Source organism: Stenella coeruleoalba (assembly GCF_951394435.1).
Source record: "Stenella coeruleoalba genome assembly, chromosome: 14".
Classification (NCBI taxonomy): Eukaryota; Metazoa; Chordata; class Mammalia; order Artiodactyla; family Delphinidae; genus Stenella; species Stenella coeruleoalba.
Genome location: NC_137160.1, coordinates 45,864,175 through 45,885,339, shown reverse-complemented (window position 1 = coordinate 45,885,339; position 21,165 = coordinate 45,864,175). Strand labels below are relative to the sequence as shown.

The 21,165-nt window shown below is 36.5% G+C and overlaps 1 protein-coding gene across 3 annotated transcripts in view; it reads left to right on the top strand.

Moving 5' to 3' along the window:
• The window catches only part of LOC307197437 (uncharacterized protein), a 231,892-nt gene that overhangs the window by 89,215 nt on the left and 121,512 nt on the right, over positions 1-21,165 (top strand). The gene's annotated exons all lie outside the window — the stretch shown is intronic.

Sequence of the window (21,165 nt, the reverse complement as noted above, 5' to 3'; positions counted from 1 at the left end):
TATGATATATTCATGAAAAGGAATATCTTGAAACCACTTAAAAACTTTTTCAGTAACAAAGGGAATGCTTAAAGTATGATGTTAAATGGAAAAAGCAGAACATAGGTCTGTGGTAGGAAGCTATTCTGCTTTTATCTTGCACGTTTTTTGTGCTCTTGCTCTAAATTTGGTTTTAATTCTATTGTGATTGCACTCTCAAACATGATCTCTCTATATCTATTTCTCTCCATATTTTTCACACTCATGCATCTATCTACATAAAATAAGTACAAGAAATTACAGCCATGTGTAAGCAGTGCTTTTTGTTGCGATTATATGTGATTGTCATTTCTTTTCCTAAAATTTGTGTTTTCTTAATTTCGTGTAATGAGCAGACATCAGGAAAATCATTTTAAATTCAATGAAAATCATGACTTAAAAATATTCTGCATGTATGACAAAATGTAGCTTGTTAGACAGTAGCAAATCTCCATTCTATTTATATGTCTCCTAGACAGCAAAACATTTTTATTCACAGAGAACAAGTTCTTGACTTTGTACCTTAGAACTTTTCTCTTAATTCGCTATCCCTCTTCTCTCAGATTTTAAGGTCAGAGGGAGGGGAGTGAGAAAAACTTCCTCTTGGTATAACTTCCTCTCCATCAAGTTTTAAAAATATCCGAATATCATACATAATAGATGCACTCTTTAGAATCACACATACTGAAGTGTTGCTTTACACTATTGCCCATTACTTTTTCCCCCAAATAAGTCCAGGAATAGGTCCAGAGAATAGGAGTTAAAACCTAAATAAGCTTCAAAGAGTAAGATTTTAAACTCTTAGATCCGCTGTCTTTGGAAGTAATTCATTCATTCCTTTATAAATTAAAAATATATTTTGATAACTATTAATTTCTTTATATGATGGTAGAGGATGATATAAAGATGAAACAAATATGTTCTCCTATCCCAGTATAGCTTACAATCTAGAAGTAAAGTATTCTGAATGAGTAAACAGAATATACTTAGATGATGAAATACACAGAAGAGGAATAATAAAAAGCTATAAGACCCATAACACCATATACAAAAATTAACTCAAAATAGATCAAAGATCTAAATGTTAAGACCTAAAGCTATAAAAATCTTAGAAGAAGACATAGGGCAAGGGCTTCACAACATCGGATTTAGCAATAATTTCCAGAATAGGACACCAAAGCTACAGGCAACAAAAGAAAAAATAGACAAATTTGACTTCTTGAAAATTAAAAAAATTATGCATCAAAAGACAATATCAATAGAGTAAAAAGGCAACCCAAGGAATGAGAGGAAATATTTGCAAATAATGTATCTGATAAGGGACTAATGACTTGAATAGACTTTTCTCCAAGGAAGATATACCTATGACCAATAAGCATATGAAAAAATGCTTAACATCACTAATCATCAGGGAAATGTAAATCAAGACTACAATGAGATTATGCTTCACGCCTATTAGGATGACTACTATCAAAAAAGAAAAAAACCACCCCCAAACCAAAACAAAACCAGAAAATGACACGTATTGGTGAGGATATGGAGAAATTGGAGCCCTTGTGCACTATTGGTGGGGATGTAAAATGGTACAGCCACTGTGGAAAACAGTACAGTGGTTCCTCAAAAAATTAAAATTAGAATTACCATATGATCCAACAAGTCTACTTCTGGGTATATACCTAAAAGAATTGAAATCAGGGTCTCAAAGAGATATCTGTACAACCTTGTTTATAGCAGCATTATTCGCAGTGACTAAAATGTGGAAGCAAGCCAAATGGTCCATCAGTTGATGAATGGACAAACAAAATGTGTCATATACATAAATGGAATATTATTCAGCCTTAAAAATGAAGGAAATTCTGACACATGCTACAACATGAATGACCCTTGAGGACATGGCTAAGTGAAATAAGCCAGTCACAAAAAGACAAATAGTGTATGATGCCACATATGTGAGGTACTTAGAATAGTCAAAATCATAGAGAAAATAGAATGGTGGTCTCCAGGGGCAGGAATAAGGAGCTATTGTTGAAAGGGTGTAGAGTTTCAGTTTTTCAAGATGAAAAGAGTTCTGCAGATGGATTGTGGGGATGGTTGCACAACATTATAAATGTATTTGATACCACTGAGCTGTACACTTAAAAATAGTTTTAAGATAGTTGAATTTTATATTATGTATTTTACCACAATCAAAAAATAGGAAAACAACATTATAAGTCTTTAGAAAATCAAATGAATATATATTCAAAACTCTCTAATATGTATTGTATAAAAATAAATAAGATAGTAAACATTAGGAAAAAATGAAGATTTTGATTAAGCCAATCTTTAATAAGAGAAAGTAAATTTTAGCACCTTGAAAGCATTTAAAAAAGTAGATTATAGTAGCTCAGAGAGGCATTGACTTATGCAAATGTCAAGACAGAAAACTGGCTCACTTTTTCTCACACACCACAATCTCCGACGCCATTTATCTCCTTCCCCAAATAATGGCAAAATGAAATATCTGGTTAAAATATGAGAGTATACAATAGTCATATTTTAATCAACGGCCTATTTGTTAGCATCAAATGTACATCAAGATTATAGGAGAAGTAGAACAAGGTTATTAGCAATATAGAAATATAGATGCAACCAACTGAAATTGCTGATATTGGATAGTTTTTGACCTATAAAAATGGCAGTTTCATATGGTTCATTTTAATAGATATTTGACTACTAAAAAGAAACTAGAATTCTGAAAAGACATCTCTAACTGAGGTGCTTGACTATATAAAGTGTATTGAATTAACAAAGTCTATTTTTTTTAAACCTGTTGATGTGTAACTGGGGCTCCATACGGTGTAACTTTAACATGTATGATATCTCTTAAATTCCCACAACTACTCTTAAATTATTCAGGCATTTTTAGGCATGGAGATCATCCATGTCTACTAAAATGAATTTGCTGCTTCTTTGCTGCATCCGGACATTTTGGTTCCTATTAATGCACAACATATGAATTTGATGGGCTTGTAATTTTGCTGATAACGTTATAATAATAAATTGCTCATTTGTGTATTATATTGTTATTCAGCCTGGCCTAGCTCTTGGAAAACTAGAATGTGAGAGTCTGGTTTAAATTCTCATCCATTTTCATCGTAACATAGCGGATTTCTTTTACGCCTGCCATATACATTTAGATACAGGGACACATTTGGGAAGTGTCAGTTGGTTTGCTGTTCTTGGTATAACAATATTGCTTGATATAACTCTTTAATGTATATAACTGGTTTTGGTGATGGATTGAGTTGTACCATGGTGTCACAATTCTTGATCTTTGTAATGGGCTTTATTCTTTGGATCATTTAACTTTGTTAGGCAGACATGTTTTCTTTCTTTTTTTTATTTTTATTTTTTGGGGTACGCGGGCCTCTCACTTGGAGCATAGGCTCCGGACGCGCAGGCCCAGCGGCCATGGCTCACGGGCCCAGCCGCTCCGCGGCATGTGGGATCTTCCCAGACCGGGGCACGAACCCGTGTCCCCTGCATCGGCAGGCGGACTCTCAACCACTGCACCACCAGGGAAGCCCCCCGATGTTTTATTTCTTAATGACAAAAAGAGAGCACGCTCACCTCTAACAACTCTTCCTTCTAGTACCCTCTCTCTACCTTCCTGCTCTGTAACAGTTGAAGCACTAAATCTAATCTTCTGCATTTGAAGAAAGATTTTCCTTCTTTTTATTTAGGGGCCTCTTTTGTCTTTCTAAGTTTTAAATGATGTGCAGTCAGACCTGGTTAATTTGAATGCAAAATCCATTTTAGAATGAAATAGAAATCAGTATAGCAAGTCAAGGGGGTACGTGCAGCAAAAGGTTGAAAAGCTGAATCACTTTCATCATGACACTAAGAGAAATATTTTTCTTCATAACAGCGCATTTATTGTATGTTGTTTCTTACACCAATTCAAGATTTCTGAACCTCAGCACTTGACATTTTGGGCCAGATAATTCTTGTTTCTGGCAGCTGTCCTGTGCACTGTGGGATATTTAGCAACTTCCCTGGCCTCAGACGACAGTGGCACCCCATACCCTAGTTGTCTCAGACATTGCCAGATGTCTCCTGGGGGCCAGAATTGCTCCAAGTTGAGAACTACTGCTGTAACCCCTCTAAAACCTTGATTTAGCTATAGGCAGCCAGGATAAATAAATCACAAATTTACGTTCCTCATGTTTCAAAATCAATTAACTGCTAGTGAAAGGACTCAAAATGCTACACAGGACTGTACTTGGCAACTGGTAATAGGCTCAAAGGGATCTCAATATTGTGTCATGAAGATTGGAAGGCGCCTTTTTTACATGTTAGCACCTAATAAATGCCACACACCGAAAAGATGGCTAGTAAAAAGGGCTTATTACTGGATGCTCATCAAGTACAAATATAACTGTAATTTTGATAAACATACTATTCACTAAAAACCTTTATTTGAATTTTTAAATAGTTACCAATGGATAGGAACTGTGTTTCTGCTATTTCAGTCACTAAAACTACTATTTATCATACACACAAAGTGCTATGGTAGATGTGGGAAGAGAGACAAAAATTGACACATCATCTATTACTGGCAAGATATACACAGCCATGGCCTCTACAGCCCCAGACTCAAACCAAGCCCTTTACCCTGAGCAGGCATCTCAGTTTACTTCACAGGAATAACCCTACCAGCTGCCCATTCCTTGTAGGTATTTACACCCCATCTTTATGTATATACATATACATAAAGATGTATATGTATATGTGTATGATGTATGTGTTGGTATATATTTAAGTGATAGCATAAACAAATTTCCCCCAAAATAAAAGTGAACAGAACAAATATTAACTCCTCTCCTCTTTTTGGTAGGGTGAGTTGTGAGGAAAATCCTTTTGTTTACACCGAGCAGGATGGTGTAAATGAGAAAATGAGAAATGAGAAACTTGAGAGAGAGGATATAATGGTACATAGGAGAAAATTTATAATGAAGAAGATTTGTGTGGAAGAGGATTGATAAGACATAAAGAGCCAGGAGGGTGTGAGGCAAAGACTTTGGAGGTATTTGGAGGGAGGGATTGCCGCTGAGAATTGTGAAATTTTGAATTTTGAAGAAATCAATCTGTCTTAATAGGAAATTTCAACACAATTATTAATAATGTCAATTTTTAAAAAATTGAAGTATATTTGACTTATAATGTTCTGTTAGTTTCAGGTATACTGCAAAGTGATTCAGATATATACACACACATATATATACACACATATATATATTCTTTTTCAGATTCTTTTCCATTACAGGTTATTCCAAGAGACTGAATATAGTTCTCTGTGCTATACAGTAGGTCCTTGTTGTTTATCTATTTTATATGGAGTAGTGTGTATCTGTCCATCCGAAACTCCTAATTTATCCCCCCTCCCCCTCTGCTTTCCCCTTTGGTAACCATAAGTTTGTTTTCTACGTCTGTGAGAGTCTGTTTCTGTTTTCTAATTGTCAATTATTTAATAGTCAGACAGAAAACGATTAGTAAAGAGTCACTGACAATCAACATTGGTGTGGTAGGTTCACCTAGTAGTCCAGCTCTCTCAGCCCCTTTACAGGGACCCTCAACATCCCTGCAAAAAAATAATGGGATCAAGTGGAAAAGTTGTCTCCAGAACTGGTACCAAGAACCTCCCTTTCTTTCATTTGACCCCATAGCTTCTTACTCTTATTTACCCTTCTTATCTGACACACACACACACGTTAACTTTTGATACCTACCTTGAACTCTCAGATATGATGAAGCATTTAATTGGACATGCTTCTTCAGTTCATTCCCTGAGACATGAAGAAATCCTGGTAATTCCAAGTAAAAAGCACTCCTCTTTCACGCTGACTTAGGAAACTGAGGTTACTAGTAACAAACTTCTAATTTTTTTTCTGGGAGAAAGAGATATTTTATTTATTTTTTTAACATCTTTATTGGAGTATAATTGCTTTACAATGGTGTCTTAGTTTCTGCTTTATAACAAAGTGAATCAGCTATACATATACGTATATCCCCATATCTGCTGACTCTTGCGTCTCCCTCCACCCTCCCTATCCCACCCCTCTAGGTGGTCACAAAGCACCGAGCTGATCTCCCTGTGCTATGTGGCTGCTTCCCACTAGCTAACGTTTTTACATTTGGTAGTGTATATATGTCCATGCCACTCTCTCACTTTGTCCCAGCTTACCCTTCCTCCTCCCCGTGTCCTCAAGTCCATGAGCTATTTTAGATACAGTTATTTAGGATTTGATCCACAAAGTGCAAATAGCACATGAAATCCTTATAACTGTAAAATTAATGCTATTTTTCCCATAAACACTCATGTACTATTCAAGATTCTTTTGGTTTTAAGTAACAGAAATGGAACTGGAACTAGTCTAAGTAGAGCAAACAAACAAACAAAGGAAAGCTAGGGGTCATGGGAGGGGTTTATTAGCTAATGTGACTGAATTAAAAATCCATTGGTAGATGGCTTCAAGCACCAGTAGATACAACGGTTCATGTTTTTTTCAGAACTCTCTCTCTTTCTCTATTTTCCTTTCTCAGACACAATCTTTTCATATAGCAAACAATCGCCATTATCAATCCAAGATTTACATCTTATGAGTTTACTAAATTGCACGCACCAAAAAGGATTCTTTGCTACAAAACAGAAGCTAACTGCGTAACTTATGTAAAGAAGAAAAAATAAATTTATTGGAAGAATATTTAGTAGTCTGCCAAATTGGGGGGGGGCGGTCTAGAGAACTGATCTGGATAAACGGGCATAAGTTACGGAGGCTAAGGCGCCATCAGTCGCTCCCTACTACTGCTGACTTTTCTAGCATTTGACGATAGAGTATTGGCTCAGTAATTCCTGTTCTCCAAACTAAACCCACAAAAATCTCTAAGTATTTCTGGACAGCAGCAGCAGATTGGAATAATCCAGATGCTATGCCTGTGTCCTAACTGCCAGAGAGCAGATAAAGAGATGTTGTGCCCCCTTCAGATTTCACGAGTGGTTCCTACCTTTAAACATAATCCACCCAATGAGGATTCCATCCAACTAGGAAATATTTTCAAAGGCCACATAGCAGAAGCTGACAAATATCCATTAAAGGCTACCCTTTTAGTAAAGAGGAAGGGAAAATCAATTTGAATGTTTAAATACATATATGACAGATCAGGGAAGGAAGGAAATATAGTAAGGCATTACTTACTTGTCTCAACTGTTTTTGAGATGGGAACTCCTATTTTTTTTATTTTTTTATTTTTTTGCGGTACGCGGGCCTCTCACTGCCGTGGCCTCTCCCGCTGCGGAGCACAGGCTCCAGATGCACAGGCCCAGCGGCCGTGGCTCACGGGCCCAGCTGCTCCGTGGCACGTGGGATCCTCCCGGACCGGGGCATGAACCCACGTCCCCTGCATCGGCAGGCGGACTCCCAACCACTGCGCCACCAGGGAAGCCCCTGGAACTTCTATTTTAAAGTTCTCTTCTGTAATACACTTCGTGTCTCATTTTACTTTAACTAGTAACTCAGCTTTTGGAGTTAAGTTCTTTATCCAGTGTGGTGAGTAGACCATAGTTTCTGAGGTATGGCAGCCTCTTACTTGCATGGGATTGCTGTAGTTTTCCATTCATGGTTACTGCCGAACATGCTACTATAAGGAGTTGTCTCAGGCAATCTCTTGATTTCATTCATACGTCTTCTTTCTTCCACTGTAAAGTCGCAATGTTTGTTTTCCAGCTGATTGTCGATAACCATAGTCCTAGAAGCAATATAATCTTCTCGTTGCCTTATCTCTCAGTGGACTAACAGGTCTAATAGTCTCAGCTTTCAATTTGATGCAACCATTGGTGAGCTGTGTTCTTTCCAAACTAGAGCTTTCTTTAAGTCTTCTATATGTCATTCCATTATTCTACAAGACCATCTATTTTTGTCTGATTTTTATGTAAAACCAATGAATCCTTGGACTACCAGCCCAAAATATTTACTTATTTTGCTATGCATTGACTTCTTGATCCTAAGCAATGCTGTTAGCATAAAATGATGGCATAGAAGGCAAATGAGAAGATTACAGCTGGTATGGCTTGCAGAATGATAAAATCCAAATTAGAATCCATTTCTATTCTAGTTCTGACAAATTGCTTCCCTCTTATGTGGAAAACATTAAAGGCAATGAGCTTGTCCCTAGGCGTCTGGTTGTTCTTAGGTAGGGGATTCAAGTTTGGTCACTGCCGCTGTGTATTAGGCTCTTACTGGAGTGGTACCCAAGTCAGCTTATAAGACAGGATTCATATGTTGTTGAGCCAAGTCCAGCCAACATATTTTTATGAGCTTCATGGCAGCTTTTCAATTAACTTCATATCTGCTTAAGCTAGCTGATGTAAGTCTCTGGTTTACTATCAAGAATCCCCAGTGTCTCAGGAACTTGTTTCCCAGAATGACATAAAAGAATACCTCTCTTGCTCTCCACGAAGAGAGACAGGGCCTTGCTTTCCAACAATTTCCACACAATGGCGGATGGTTCTAAAACAGGAAGTGTGTTCAGATGGTCAGAAACTAAATTGGTTTCCTATGGCTGCTGGGGCAAATTACCCCAAACTTGATGTTTTAAAACAACACAAATTTACTCCTTTATGGTTCTGGAGGTCAGAAGTCCAAAATCAGTTTCACTGGGCTAAAGTCAAGATGTCAGCCAGTCTGATTTCTTCTGAAGACATTGAGGGGAAAATCCATTTCTTTGCCTTTCCAGCTTCTACCAGCTGCTGGTGTTCTTTGGCTTGTGGCCCCTTCCTCCATCTTCAAAGCACATCACTCCAAACTTTATTTCCATTGTCATATGACCTTTTCTCTGCCTCTCTCTTATGTCTTTGTGGCCATTATTCAGCTTCCCACAGAAATAGATTCTACTCCAAGGGAAAATGAAAAACAAAACAAAAAAAACAAAAAAGCCTCCAAAATAAAAAAGCCCACCCCCAGAAGAACTTTGAAAGGCTGGAGTCACAGGTCCATCTCTGAATCTAGGGGTGGGTTGAGGACAGTCGTATCCAATTCACATAGAATTAATCTCCCCCAGGAAATAGCTACAATTTATGAAGCATTTGAAGCGTATGAAGTGATGTGTGCCTGTCACCATGCTAAGAATGATTCTTGGATTATGTCATTTAATCCTTATAATTATCTTACTATTATGGAACAATAATTATGTATATTTTGTAGATGAGAAAACTGAGGCACAGAGAAGTATTGATAAATTACTGGTAACAAAGTCACAGAGAAGTGGGATATGAATCCAAGAATTTTAATTCCAGAGTCTGAATGCTTAACCTTGAAGTAATGCTGGGTTAAAAATGAGGGGCATACACAGTTTAAACATCTTTACCACCATCCGTGAGCATGATATCATTCTGTTGTCACAGACTGAGTTCTCCAGAAGCAGATGCTGTGATGGAGTTTGGAGCAGAAGATGTTTATTATCAGCATATGTGAAAGTTAGGGGTAGGAAGCAGATTTGGGCAGAAGAAGTCAAATTCTGATACAGGCTTGATAAAGCCTTGGTCAACATAATGAGGATCTGGAGCAAATTCTGCCCATCAGAGGGTCCTGCATTGTCTTAATTATAGCTGGACCTTAATACCCTCACCTCACTCAGTCAATGACTTGGCTGCTCTGGGAAGGGCATGACCCCAGGCAAGGTGGCTCTTAGCAGCTAAGACAGACTTTCAAAGAGCCAACAGCTGGGTGGTCTGCTGACCTCAATTCTTACAGCTGGACAGAGAGTCCTCTCTTAGAGATCTGGGGTAGAGGCACATCTTTGTGCTCACCACACATGTCATTTAGACCAGTTTTCAACCTTGACCATATATTAGAATCACGTGGAGAACTGTTGAAAAATACCAGGGTCGTACCCTAGTCTAACTAAATCAAAATCTCTAAAGTAGGATATAACATCAGTTTTTAATAGAATGCCCGAGGTGATTCTAATGTGCGACCAGGACTGAGAATCATTGATAGAGAGCAAGGCTGAGAAAGTAGGTAATTTTTTGGAACTTCCAAAAATAAGATGGAAAAAATTTATCTTTAAAAGCCACTTGAGTTGTTGAGAAATTCATTCATGGTAAGGGCATATTTTAATTCGTTTTACTATAACTAGTGTTCATATGCACATATATAATTAGAAAGAAACACATACACACACACACACACACACACACACACATACACAAACACATAACTTCATATAACTTTTGCTTAAGTATTTCAGAATCCCCCCAGGCCTGCTCATATGGTGTTGAAAAGAAGATGGTTTTTATCCTTTGGGTCTTTTAATAGCTATCGCTGAAAAACTTAGTTCTTCAGCACCATGGAATCTCAGATGGATGAATTTCCAATTATCTATTTATAAATGAAATTCTGACCTCGCTGCTGGAAAGGTCACGCCTAGTGTGATCTCTCAGCCATATGGCTGAGAAAATGAAGCAGTAAGTTTACTCTTCTGAGATACATGTTGATGCCCCTGCTAATTAGTCTTCTCTGAATTTTTGTCACTGTTATTAGAAGACATGAGACAGAGAAAAATCTATGGTATTTAGTTAATAATATAACAATTTACTTTGAAATGGAGCCAGCTAGCCCAACTGGTAATCTTAATTAGGAGAGAGATGGGTAAAATCTTATAATGCTGAATTACACAGATTAATCACGATTGTTTTCACTTGAAGTGGAATACTTTTATAGCCAAGATTTAATTTGTTTATAATTGTAATAGTTATTTTAATAAAAATTCCTAATTATATTTTACTGGGGTGCCTGGCTCTGCTTCTACATTTTCTCTTTCTCATGGTCACGATCACTTTCACGTGTATTTATAGATTTAATCCTAACTCAGACTTTGGAACCAATTCTGACTTAAAGACCAAGGTGACTCTGAAAGACTTTAGTCAGAAAATTTCTGGTTTAGCACTGTTACTGTAATGCTGGTCTTGGTAGATAATATGCCTTTTCTCCTTGAACCCTTAACTTTGTCTCCATTGTCTAATACCAGTCCTTCCAGATGCCAAGAGCATACTTGGATTTGCTATGACAGCCAGATACTTGAATCTTTGTAACCTTTTGTAAGCATCAGCCCATTTCCTATTTGGAGTAAGAATACTGAATCTTGGTCTTAGCACTGACATTTAGCAAATACAATTTTTTTGTTCTTTTGTTTTTCTTGTCTTCCTTTTTTTCTAGTAAGTGGATATTTGGGGTTTGATGATGCATCTGCAGACGCCTGTTTCTGAGCATCTCTCCATCTTCTGCATAATATTTTCTTGCTCTCACAGTTTGACCAACATAGAAGGTTTTTTGGAAATGCTACCAGTTTTAATAAGTACTATGTACTTTCCAAATCTTTAACCTTATCTTAATATAACTCCAGTCTTTAAACACCATTCTCCCCTGCCTTAGAATTTTACTTAGATGTTATATATAGGAGCAGATTTTAAATCTCAAATTTAGTGTTAGAAATGTTAATATACATGTAATGGTTAACCCTATTTATAACATAATATGAATGATGGATAAGGAACAAAAAGAGTTGAAGAAAGGGGTCAGGGTCATTATGTTCTAAGGTAGACTGTGAGCTCTTAATAGATTGCTATAGCTAAATCATCAAGTATGGAACAGTAGTCATTTACTGCCTATGACTAGTAGATGGTTGGCAGGAGAGGTGAAAAGTACAATATGTTTTGCATGGGTCAAGCTTCTTTCAAAGTTCTGTGCCTATTTTGGTGTTACTAAGTGAAATGGATTATGTCCATATTTCCCTTTCATACTGGGGTAATGGTATGGTTCCTGTCATATAGAATATGTATTATGTAGGTCATATATACTATAAAATACTAACATATATCTTTGGACCAAAAAAAAAAATAGTCTGCGCGAGAAGCATTCTATAGCCTGAATGTTGAAATGACTTATTAAAAAATAAAGAACGCTTGAAATAGAAATGGAAATACGCCTAGGAAAATATTGGGGAAAATAAAGTTCGCATGGGTAGTGTACATAAACCGTTAACTTTTCTAACGTTGGATCCTGTAACTTCTCCTTCAAGGGTTGTCTCTAGAATAAAGCTTTGAGCCTGACCTTTAAGTCCATCAGTGACATGATGTAAACTTAATACCTCTAAGTATTTATGTTCTTGCTTTTTCTCATTTGGGGTTTTGAAAGAACTAAAAGCTTTAGATGAAAACAAATATATATCCACACAAATATGTATATATGTATAGATATATATATGTATGCAGCTATGTATGTATGATCTATTTATCTATCTATCCATCTATATATTTAACACACACTAGTCAAAGACCGCCAGGAGCACGTCTCTACTGAAAGTTGTGTTTATTGGTGCTTCTTGCAATAAGAGAGACTACACAACATGGGGAACCAAAAAAGGGGTGCTAGGAAGGCTTAGACTTCCTAATACCTTCCTATAGGATTAGACTTTGTGTTAGGATTTTGATGGTCTAGTGAAGCTTTGGTTGGGTGCTCTCAGAAAGTGGGGGCAGTTCTATCAATTGTTATCTTAATATGTTTTATCTGGGATGCAAGAGGAACAGAGTGAGGCTAACACACCATTTGGTAAGGAAACAGCAGTCACTGATGTTAGCTGGGGGAATGCCATGTTTGATCATTTTCGTGATTTGTTTTTTCACTGTTCAATCATTTTTTGTTTGTCTGTTTGATCTTGTTTTATCTGTGCTCAGACATGACTATGAAGTGGTCTTGTCTCTGTCTGCTCCAGGATGGTCACAGAGAGGTCTTTTTCGATGCTGGTGTTCTGTGAAATTGTTTATGTTCAGTAGGTAAGGCCAGGGACTGGCTGAGTGACAGCTGTCCAGGCTCCTTTTCTTTCTCTCTCTCCAAATATATGTATTGATACATGTGTATCTAACCATATATAGGTTCACCTATTGCATTATTTTCATATTGAATTTGTATTTGTGTTTATAATAATATTGGCACCAAGAAGGACTACCTTAAATGTTGAAAGGAAATTATAAGAGAAATCGGGTTAATACATAAATCATGTAATAGCATCAACAATTGCTAGTTAATGTCTTTGTGTGCTCTATAAGCAAGTGTATCCTGGTAGTTTGGGCATAGAGGAAGAGTGGGAGAACTGAGTTTTCACAAGGCATATGGTAATATATACAGACATGACAAATTCAGAAGGACCTGGGCTTTAACTTTTTCCTATTTTGAGCAGTGATTTACTTGCAAATATTATCATTCATTACATTGCATTAATGTTCTTGCTGTGAATTTTACTGGTTTGGTAGTTTTTAATGTAATTTATAGAAGTTTTAATTTTATATTTAGGTAAGAACTATAACAGGAGGTACTTAAACTGGTATTGTGGTATGTATATGTGCATTATAGTAAGATAATAAGAATTAGTTAACCCTGTGGCTATGAGAATTTTTCCTTTTAAATATTTCTGAACTCAAGTTGGATTAGACCACTAGATGACTTACCTTCACGTCAATACACCTGTGCTTTCTATTTTACATATTTTCTAGTGTGTTTTTAAAAAAATTCTACCTGAATGAACTTCCTTTCATCTCTATCTCTTGCAATCTTACACATTCTCCAAGGCTCATCTCAAATGTCACCTGTCTCATCAGTTTAGTGGAATTTAACCCTTCCTTCTCTGTGCTCTTATATCTCCAAAGTGAAAATAAAGCACTTGTCCACATATTCCATTGAACTCTATTTATGTGGGTAACAGTCCTCTAGCTTGTAAGCTCCTTAAGGGTACGAAGTTCCATAATAGTGATACTTTCCCCATTTTTTTTTTTTTTTTTTTTTTTGTGGTACGCGAGCCTCTCACTGTTGTGGCCTCTCCCATTGCAGAGCAACAGGCTCCGGATGCGCAGGCTCAGCGGCCATGGCTCACGGGCCCAGCCGCTCCGTGGCATGTGGGATAGTCCTGGACCGGGGCACGAACCCGTGTCCCGGTCCTGGACCGGGGCACGAACCCGTGTCCCCTGCATCGGCAGGCGGACTCTCAACCGCTGCGCCACCAGGGAAGCCCACCCCATATTTTTAATGTAAGTTTTGGCACAGAAAATTCACTAAACATTATTTTGCCTAAAATTAAAGTGAGTAAATATATGAAAATTACTAGAATTTTATGAAAAGTTGCAGACATCAGAATATTAATTTTGACATGAAAAAAGTCAAGGTGATTTAATAAACATGTGAGAATATAATAAAATAAAGGAAAAAATGTGCCCTTTATTTGCCATTATAGTAATAATTATTTTTATTATAGCAAACACATATTGTAAACTTGCTATATATGTCAGGAATCTTGTATGAACTTAATCTGTAAAAACTCATTTAATTTCTAAATCAATCCTATGAGGTAGAAATAATTATTATCCCCATTTTACAGATGAGAAAACAGAGGCACAGTAAGGATAAGTAGCTCACCCACGGTTACATACTTACTAAGAGTGGAGTCAGTTTCCAAATCTAGTTTTCGCTCCACAGTCAATGGCTTAATTAAAGAAATTAAATAAACGGTGAAAATATGGATTCTATTTGAATGTAAATTTACTTTCAAATGTCAAAGATATCTGGATCTGGAAATGATTTCAAGAGCATATTGTGGACTTTTTTTAGGATATCTGGAAATAGATGACCAGGGAAATTCTTATTCAGAACTACATTATAAAGATTATCTATGTGTTATAGTTTCCTGAAAATTAAGTCATTTAATGTTTCTACACATTTCCTACTTGACTATTTTAGAAAAATAATTATGACATTCACTTACAATATATATTCAAAGATTTTCCTATGAAATGAATTTGAAAGCCCCAAATGCTTAATCCTGTCACACAATTAGAGGTCATTATTAGTCCCTACCAGCTCATAAATGAGTTCTCTTTGATGGAGTTTTATAACACCATTTCCAGTTATGTGGAAATCCTATCTATTCACAGTAAGAATCTAAAGCTTTATTCTAATAAATGCAGCAAATATACTGGAGCAGAAATTTTACAATGTTTTTTCCTCCAGATCCCACATAGATGACTAACATTTAAAAGGCTAGAATTGTATTAGACACTTCAATTATTATTTGATAAAAATGTTCCAAAAAAGATGATAAAGACCTTATTCATGTTTGACCTGTGACACAATTTTGCTTAGTTTTAAAAATGATTTGTTTCCATGTTATGTTCAGTAAATTGCAGATGACTCATATTCATCAAAATAAGCTTAATGGGCATATAATAGGGAAATAGGCCAGATCATTTTTGAAATGCCCAAATCAAGAGCAAATGAAACTAATGGAATGCCCCTCTTCTGTACCAAATCATACATGAATGCATAAATTCACTTGTGATTTTAAAACAGAGCTACAAACCAAGAGATCACTGAAGAAATCAAAGAGGAAATCAAAAAATACCTAGAAACAAATGACAATGAAAAGACAATGACCCAAAACCTATGGGATGCAGCAAAAGCAGTTCTAAGAGGGAAGTTTATAGCTATACAAGCCTACCTTAAGAAACAAAAAACATCTCAAATAAACAACCTAACCTTACACCTAAAGCAATTAGAGAAAGAAGAAAAAAACCCCCCCCAAAGTTAGCAGAAGGAAAGAAATCGTAAAGATCAGATCAGAAATAAATGAAATAGAAACAAAGAAAACAATAACAAAGATCAATAAAACTAAAAGCTGGTTCTCTGAGATGTTAAACAAAATTGATAAACCATTAGCTAGAATTATCAAGAAAAAAAGGGAAAAGACTCAAATCAATAGAATTAGAAATGAAAAAGGAGAAGTAACAACTTACACTGCAGAAATACAAAGGATCATGAGAGATTACTACCATCAACTATATGCCAATAAAATGGACAAGCTGGAAGAAATGGACAAATTCTTAGAAATGCACAACCTTCCATGACTGAACCAGGAAGAAATAGAATATACGAACAGACCAATCACAAGTACTGAAATTGAAACTGTGATTAAAAATCTTCCAACAAACAAAAGCCCAGGACCAGATGGCTTCACAGGGGAATTCTATCAAACATTTAGAGGAGAGCTAACACCTATCCTTCTCAAACTCTTCCAAAATATAGCAGAGGGAGGACCACTCCCAAACTCATTCTACGAGGCCACCATCACTCTGATACCAAAACCAGACAAAGATGTCACAAAGAAAGAAAACTACAGGCCAATATCACTGATGAACATAGATGTAAAATACCTCAAAAAAATACTAGCAAACAGAATCCAACAGCACATTAAAAGGATCATACACTATGATCAAGTGGAGTTTATCCCAGGAATGCAAGGATTCTTCAATATATGCAAATCAATCAACATGATACACCATATTAACAAATTGAAGGAGAAAAACCATATGATCATCTCAATAGATGCAGAGAAAGCTTTTGACAAAATTCAATACCCATTTATGATAAAAACCCTGCAGAAAGTAGGCATAGAGGGAACTTTCCTACACATAATAAAGGCCATATATGACAAACCCACAGCCAACATCGTCCTCAATGGTGAAAAATTGAAACCATTTCCACTAAGATCAGGAACAAGACAAGGTTGCCCAGTCTCACCACTATTATTCAACATAGTTTTGGAAGTTTTAGCCACAGCAGTCAGAGAAGCAAAAGAAATAAAAGGAATCCAAATCGGAAAAGAAGAAGTAAAGCTGTCACTGTTTGCAGATGACATGATACTATACATAGAGAATCCGAAAGATGCTACCAGAAATCTACTAGAGCTAATCAATGAATTTGGTAAAGTAGCAGGATACAAAATTAATGCACAGAAATCTCTTGCTTTCCTATACAATAATGATGAAAAATATGAAAGTGAAATTAGGAAAATACTCCCATTTACTATTGCAACAAAAAGAATAAATGATCTAGGAATAAACCTACTTAAGAAGACAAAAGACCTGTATGCAGAAAATTATAAGACACTGATGAAAGAAATTAAAGATGATACAGATAGATGGAGAGATAGACCATGTTCTTGGATTGGAAGAATCAACATTGTGAAAATGACTCTACTACCCAAAGCAATCTACAGATTCAATGCAATCCCTATCAAACTACCACTGGCATTTTTCACAGAACTAGAACAAAAAGTTTCACAATTTGTATGAAAACACAAAAGACCCCGAATAGCCAAAGCAATCTTGAGAAAGAAAAATGGAGCTGGAGGAATCAGGCTTCCTGACTTCAGACTATACTACAAAGCTACAGTAATCAAGACAGTATGGTACTGGCACAAAAACAGAAATATAGATCAATGGAACAGAATAGAAAGCCCAGAGATAGTCCCACGCACATATGGTCACCTTATCTTTGATAAAGGAGGCAAGAATATACAGTGGAGAAAAGACAGTTTCTTCAATAAGTGGTGCTGGGAAAACTGGACAGCTACATGTAAAAGAATGAAATTAGAACATTCCCTAACACCATACACAAAAATAAACTCAAAATGGATTAAAGACCTAAGTGTAAGGCCAGACACCATCAAACTCTTAGAGGAAAACCTAGGCAGAACTCTCTATGACATAAATCACAGCAAGATCCTTTTTGACCCACCTCCTAGAGAAATGGAAATAAAAACAAAATTAACAAATGGGACCTAATGAAACTTAAAGGCTTTTGCACAGCAAAGGAAACCATAAACAAGACGAAAAGACAACCCTCAGAATGGGAGAAAATATTTGCAAACGAAGCAACTGACAAAGGATTAATCTCCAAAACATACAAGCAACTCATGCAGCTCAATATCAAAAAAACAAACAACTCAATCTAAAAATGGGCAGAAGCCCTAAATAGATATACAGATTACCAACAAACACATGAAAGAATAATCAACATCATTAATCATTAGCGAAATGCAAATCAAAACTACAATGAGATATCATCTCACACTGGTCAGAATGGCCATCATCAGAAAATCTACAAACAATAAATGCTGGAGAGGGTGTGGAGAAAAGGGAACCCTTTTGCACTGTTGGTGGGAATGTAAATTGATACAGCCACTATGGAGAACAGTATGGAGGTTCCTTAAAAAACTCAAAATAGAACTACCATACGACCCAGCAATCCCACTATTGGGCATATACCTTGAAGAAACCGTAAGTCAAAAAGAGTCATGTTCCAAAATGTTCATTGCAGCTCTATTTACAATAGCCAGGTCATGGAAGCAACCTAAATGTCCATCAACAGATGAATGGATAAAGATGTGGCACATATATCCAATGGAATATTACTCAACCATAAAAAGGAATGAAACTGAGTTATCTGTAATGAGGTGGATAGACCTAGAGACTATCATACAGAGTGAAGTAAGTCAGAAAGAGAAAAACAAATACCGTATGCTAACACATATATATGGAATCTAAAAAAAAGAAAAAAAAATGGTCAGAAGAACCTAGGGGCAAGACAGGAATAAAGATGCAGACCTACTAGAGAATGGACTTGAGGATAGGGGGAGTGGGAAGGGTAAGCTGGGACAAAGTGAGAGAGTGGCATGGACATATATTCACTACCAAATGTAAAATAGATAGCTCTTGGGAAGCAGCTGCATAGCACAGGGAGATCAGCTCTGTGCTTTGTGACCACCTAGAGGGGTGAGATAAGGAGGGTGGGAGGGAGAGAGATGCAAGAGGGAAGAGATATGGGGACATATGTACATGTATAACTGATTCACTTTGTTATAAAGCAGAAACTGACACACCATTGTAAAGCAATTATACTGTAATAAAGATGTTAAAAAAGAATAAATAAAAAAATAAATAAAAACAGAGCTACAATTAGAGAAAGTTGAGTTCCCAGAAACATATCAATAACTGGCTTATGGACACATGAGTCATAACTGACGGGATAATTTAAAGAACCAACAGATACGAGTAATCTCTTCAGAAAGTAGGCCAATTCTAATTTACATAGTGAAGCTGCTAGAATTAAATACTCCTTCTAGTTGGAATCTAAATGATATTCAAATCTAGCATCCTGAAAAGCATTAAAGTAGAATATTAGCCTTCAGCTGTTATGAAAATATACAGTTTGGATTTGTTGTTCATTTTTTTCCCTATAGCCGTGTATCTAAATTTGCAGTCATCACAAATATTTAAGATTTTCTCCAAAATTTAAATAACTATCCTTGAATAAACATTTTGGGCAAAAAAATGAGACTTAGTAAAGTTACTTGCCCAATGCCACGTGCTTAATTATTTGATATATGAACTAGAACTCAAACCTCCTGGTTTTTTGGACAGTGCTACTGTCACGACAGCACTTGCCTACAAATTTATAGACATGATGAAGTCTCATGTAAGTAGGATAGTGTTTAAATTGGGAGAGTGTTTTCAGTTTAGCATAACAAACTGAGTACTTCTTTATTTCTAATCCATTTTCAGACCCCACTGAAATAAAACATAGAAATATAAGCTGAATTCAATGAAGAGAATAGTAAGAGGATTGATCAGCGAATGGGTTATTTCCACAAATTTTTGCAAGTTAGAAAGAACATGGAAGAGTGTTAATGGAGAAAACACATCAGAGTCCAGAATAGTCTAGAGGAGATTACAGTAACAATTGGAACTTACCTGCTGTTAGAAGCATGGCAAAGCTTTAGGAAATGTGGTAGAGAATGGGATTTAAAAAATAAAGGAATTCATTGAAGTTCTTTATATAGAAATATTGATTCCTCTATAATCCAGGGGTTTACCAGGCATCCCACTACCAACGTTTTGGCACTATATGTAAAAATAATTTGGGGGATAGTTAAGACCTCTAGAGTGTTTGTTGTGCTTCACAAAGTAGAGCCTTCCTCATTCTGGCATCTGTGGGTCGACACATCTGATACTGTCTCCTAGTCTTACCCTAAGTTGAAACTTACTAATGAGATGCCATGCAGCCCCTCCAGAAATGTTTGCCATTCAGAGGGAAGAATTATATGGACACCTACCATTTTACCTAGTAGCAGAGGGTTCTTACACTCTCAATTTTAATTCTTATATATTGGGGAACCAAGAATCACATGTTGAAGTCTGGGTTTCCCATGAAGCCAACACTGAGAGTATCACGCAGGACGTGTATGAGGGAGAGGTCTTGGAATCAACACCTGTAGGGTAGGGAGAGGTGGTAGGATTGGGTAAAGGGAAAAATGGTGCTACGATCCATTTACCACAAGGATACAGCCGACCCTACAGGGGACTTTGAAGCTGAGATAGTCCTTCAAAAGTTTTGGAGCAAGGGCTCTGAGGGTTTATGTTCCATTGTTGATTAAACGTTGCGTTGTAGCTGTCCTAAGGAAAGCACATGGCATTTGTTTAAATGGAACAGCCAGCTGAGGCAATTCAAGTAGTGGACTGAAAGCTGAGAGGGTCAGTTGACAACTATCTCAGTAGCTGGGAGAATAAATCCTTTAATCCTGCAGGAGAAATATTATTGACATACCATAGCATACTCTACACCACATATGAAGGAGGAAACAGTCAGTGTGAAATAGGAAGAAAAAAAGTTTAATAAATGGAAAACTACCCTGGGAGAAAAAAAATCAATTTGTGAAATAGAAGGGGAAAAAAAAAACCCACAACAGTTCACGAGATGCGACAGACTGTTATATCAATAAAGCTAGAACTGGATCATTTTAAAAGCTGCATTAGAACAAGAAAGAGTTCTTATAGATTAAAAAATAATACCACAATAAATATAAAAATTCAGTCAAAAATTGTGGAGCCTAAGTTAAGCAAATCTGTAAGAATGTAGAGCAGAAATCAAGAGGCCAAAAGCAGGTGAAGGTGAATAGTCACTATAAGCATCAACTCAAAAGAGTACAGGAAGAGAGAGCAGAGAAAATGGAAGAAAATATCAGGGAAGTAATAGATTTCCTTCAGAGGAAGGAGACACTCTTCACACTGAAGGACTCCTGATGCTCTGAGAAGTCTCTTTAGGTTGCTTCAGGGAATGGAACATTGGTCTCAAAGAGAGAGACATAAAATCCTAGTACACTAAGTGTTTATTAATAACTAAATAGTTATTAATAATGTAAACTGTTTATTGGATTTTAGATTAT